The 4521-nt window shown below is 46.3% G+C and overlaps 1 non-coding gene across 1 annotated transcript; it reads left to right on the top strand.

Annotated features, from left to right (window-relative positions):
* The first annotated feature begins 2259 nt into the window (after positions 1 to 2259).
* Positions 2260 to 2334, top strand: Trnaa-agc (transfer RNA alanine (anticodon AGC)). Its single transcript has one exon. It is a non-coding gene; the product is annotated as a tRNA-Ala (tRNA).
* The last annotated feature ends 2187 nt before the right edge of the window (positions 2335 to 4521 follow it).

The raw sequence follows: 4521 nt of genomic DNA, 5'->3' as shown, positions 1-4521 counted from the left end.
CTTGTGTGAGTTCAACCACCTCTTCATTATCTACCTAGCATCCTGCACTTTAGCTGTAGATTGGCAATTACTAAGCAAAACAAAATAAGCACCCAGTGAGCTGGAAAATAAATGTAGGGCTTAAAGTACTTGTATCAATCATTGTAAAAGTCTGAATCCATTATTTGATCAAATGGTCATCATTCCTATTTTTGTCCCCAGGTGGACTGTGGCCCTGAACATCTGAGGTATTTGCCATACCTGTCAGAAGCAGACCCCAGCCAGGGTGAGTGACAAAGAGCCCCCCAAAAGTTCACCTCAGTGGACCCCACCTCCTGAGCAGGAAATTTTTCTTACAGAGTGGACACGGGACCCCAGTGGAAGTGAGAATTCGGAAGGCATCATCCCACAGGCACCAAGGCAGCATGAGACAGCTGTGAACCAGGGTTTGGAAATGTCACAGATGGTGACTAGAGGAGATTGGGGGTATAAAAAAAACATGAATTTCCTTGGAAAACAACTGCGGAAACACTTGGGGGAAGATAGTCGAAAGCTCACTTTCTGTGATGCTCAACAGACACTTGGTTTAATAGACAAATCCAGGAATCCCCTGCCGGGGAGAGTCAACCAAACACCCAGCTCCCTGGACGGCTTGTGGTGAGGATGGACCGAGCCCTCTCATGCTTATTTTCTCAGTTTATCCCAGGGGTTGGGGAATTCTTGCTGACCTCCTGCTTGTGGGGAATGTTTTTTTCCCAATTATATGCTAGTAGGTTCAAAAGCTAGAGAGGCAATAAGAAAAGTCATGGCATCTCAAAATAAATAGCCAAAGGATTGTTAAAAAATAAAGATTTCAGTGTAATCAGAACCCTGAAAAAGCCTTCTAAACCCTCCCTGCTGTTCAGATCACTGGGTGCTTCCCTGAGAGAATGTCAGAAAATTAAGGAGGGAGAAGCCCAACTTTTTGGAAAAATGCCTCTTTGTCATAAGCTTTCATGTCTGTGGGGCGATCCACTCAATATTTCAATAATACTAGGAAAAACAGAGCCAGCAGCTATGCGTGTGGGCACAGGATCCAAGGAATAATGGCCTTCTGGCTCTCCTGCCTCTGTCCTTGTTTACATAGCTAGCAAATGAGACTGGTGTCACACGCCCTTGGAAAATTGCCCTTTCAGATCTGACATTGAGTTCATCTGGTACAAATAGAAAACCTTGAGGAAATGTGAGTCTGTCTTCTGCAGAGGTCACCGCCTGTTATGTTCACAGACAGTCCCTTTCCTGCCCTTGCTGGGTCCACATGCCCAGCCAGCTGCTCCCTGGCACTCCCTGAAGCCAGATCTGCAGTCATCACTGACCTCTGGAGTCCCTAGCTGATGGTCCCAGGACGCCCCCATGCTCCCCAGGGCCATTCTCCTCTGGCTCGGGAGAGGTCCTGTGCTGCGTGGACTGTCAATCTCCGTGGAGGCCTGAGTTAACCTGCCCCTGTTCACCACTGTCAGCCCAAGACTCATGAGAAGGAGCCTCTGGCTGGTCACAGTGGCGCATGCCTGTAATCCCAGTGGATTGGGAGGCTGAGGCCAGAGCATCACAAGTTCAAAGCCAGCCTCAGCAAAATGAGGCACAAAGCAACTCAGTGAGACCCCGTCTCTAAGTAAAAAATACAAAATAGGACTGGGGATGTGACTCAGTGGTGGAGTGCCCCTGGGTTCAATCCCCAGTACCCTCCCCCAAAAGAAAACAAAACAGAGCCTCCACACCAGAATTGCAGACCACTGCCTCACTGTGGAGATCAACCTGGTATCCAGAATGTCCCTGTGTGCACATAGTGTCCTGGTGTGGGTCTTAGTGTTTGAAAAATTGAGAATGACCCCAAACATCTACCTGAAGGAGCAACTAGCAATTAGTCAGATGAGGTTTTCTTTCTGAAATATTGGACAGTAACAGCCCTAAAAGTGCCCAAGGTAGAGCTTGCCCGTGATAATGAAAAATGGGAAGGAAAGAAGAAGGTTAAGTGACTGTCATTCATCATTAGGCTACTGCTGCCCAGCCTTTGTCTAGTTGTAGAATTATGCCCCTTCCAGGTATGTCCCTCTTCCATGTCTGAGTCCTTAGACTGTGACTCTTGAGATCAGGCAAAGGTGCATGTGCCAGGAAGAGGAGAAGAAGCTACCCTCTGTTTGCTCAGCTAACTGGCTATGTGTACTCTGAATGAGAGCTGGGGATTTTAAAGTCAGCCACTTCAGTTTATTTGGAGCAAAGTAACATCTAAAGTCACAGTAAGGGCCGGGTGTAGCTCAGTGGTAGAGCATGGGCTTAGCATGTGCAAGGCCCTGGGTTCCATCCCCAGCACCCCCTCCAAACAAAGTCCCCAGAGCATGAACACATCTGCAGCAGCCATGGAAAAAACACGATTGGAAGTTGTCATGCAATCTTTGCCAACAGGATCCAGTGCAAAGATGGCAAGCCCCAACCATGGACCAGCTCCGGAGGCAGCCTCCTGGGCTGTGTGATCTGTTGCAGGTCCCCGAATGTCTCTGGACTTCAGTGTCCTTGTTTGTTCATGATGAATGTGAGCCTTGTTGCCTGCGGGTAAGAGTACATGTGATGATGAATTTGAGGGCACTTAGCAGGTGCCAGGCAAGTGTTCTCATTTTAAACTTTATTGCTTTTAGAGGTATGGGAATTAGGTGTTGAGACATTTCAGAATTCTTCACCCCATGTGCAGAGTCAGCAGCCTGACTCAAGATGCTGAATCACAAATGCCAGCCACGCCCAGCCTTGGGGCAGCTCCCAGGCTGTGGCTGTGAGATCTGCCCTTTCTCCTGCTGCCCTTGGTACTCAGTGGCCTGGATTGTCTCCCTTCCTTTTCCCCATGTCCCTCCCCCAATTCCCATTCCCTAACACGGAGCCCTGCTTCAGGTGTCACATAGACAAGATAGATTTTTGTGTTCGACCTAAACTCTTATCATGAAGTATAATTAAACTTCCTTTTGACGAATCTTGGCAATTTCCACCACAGAACTGACAAACAAATACACATTTGAAGTCAGCATTTTTGGAAACTGAGGTCTTCCTGGGTGTTTTTCCTCCATGTGATGATCTGGTTTGATTGTTTTATCAGTGAGATAAGGAAGGGTCACAGCCACAGGTGGCACCCTGGCCAGTGTGTGCACATGGTGTGAATCAAACAGCAGAGTCATTAAATGATTCCACTCACACTTCTGTCGCCAAGCTTAGTCAAAGAGGAGTAGACGGGAATTTCCTTAACGTGTTAGAAATTAACTGGAAAAAATGGTGAAATGCTGGACATGTTGCCCCAAGTTGAGAACGAGGATATCTGCTTTCACCACGTCCATTCAACATTGTTCTAGAGGTCTCAGTACAAAGTCCAGAAAAGTAAGCACAAGTTATAAAGACTAGAAAAGAGAACTAAAACTGTCTTTATCTGCATATCATGATTTGTGCATATAGAAAATTAAAAAAGATTCACATGTTGGGAGTTTTTGAGGTGCTGAAAAATGCTAAGTTTTGAACTGGGTGATGTTTATCCAGGTGTTTTTCCAGGTAAAGTCACTGACATTTAGATTTAATGTGAATTTTTCTTTATATAAACTGCACCAATGCTTTTCAACAAGTCTGCAAATTTGACACTCCTCTTGGACATGCAGAGCTTAATTCTCCTCTGCTTGAATGTGGACTAAGTGATGCACAGCAGGTCGACAGAGGTGGCGGAAGCCATGCTGGGTGGCTTCTGCAACTAGGTCATGAAGTGGATATAACTTCCACCTGACACTCTCTCTGTCTCTCTATCTCTGTCTCTGTCTCTCTGTCATTCTGTCTGTCTCTCTCAGAATGCTCACTCATGAAGACACTCCAGCAGCCTGGTGGAGATGTGTGTGGCCAGGGACTGATGCCTCATACTGACTTCCAGCTCCATCTCACCAGCTGAGGGTGCTGGCCGATCTTCAGGTCGATGCCCCAGCTCCACAAGCCCTCAGACCCTTGCACTCCTGCTGACATTGTGACTGACACTTCATGAGAAGCCCTGAGCCGCAACCTCAGCTAAGCTGCCCTATGAAAAACTGTGAGAGATGATAAATGCTTATTGTATTCTAAGCCAGATGGTTTTGGGGTAATTTGCTACACAGCAGTATTTGATACTCTGTTCAGTTAGTTATTTTTAACAAAGATACTTCATGACTGAGAACAGTTGAGGTGTTTGAGTTTCTTTTCATTTTATAAACTAATCTGTAAAACCAGCTTTGCATGCCATGCACAAGTCTTTATTGAGATGCAAACATACCTAGGCCTGAAAATATAAAGTCACAAGTAATATTATATTATTCATTTTCTAGTTCCCTTTTTCCAGGTTGGGCCCTGTTTAGTTGGCTTTTTCGATACTGTGACTAAAAGACCGGACAAGAACAATGTCAGAGAAGGAAAAGTTTATTTGGTGGAGGGAAGCAGCTCACATGATGATCAGCAAGCAGAGAGGGACTCCACCTGCCAGACACAAAATATGTCCCCCAGAGCCATGTCCCC

This window comes from Sciurus carolinensis, unplaced genomic scaffold (assembly GCF_902686445.1).
Source record: "Sciurus carolinensis unplaced genomic scaffold, mSciCar1.2, whole genome shotgun sequence".
In the NCBI taxonomy this organism is placed as follows: domain Eukaryota; kingdom Metazoa; phylum Chordata; class Mammalia; order Rodentia; family Sciuridae; genus Sciurus; species Sciurus carolinensis.
This window is presented reverse-complemented; position numbering and strand designations above follow the sequence as displayed.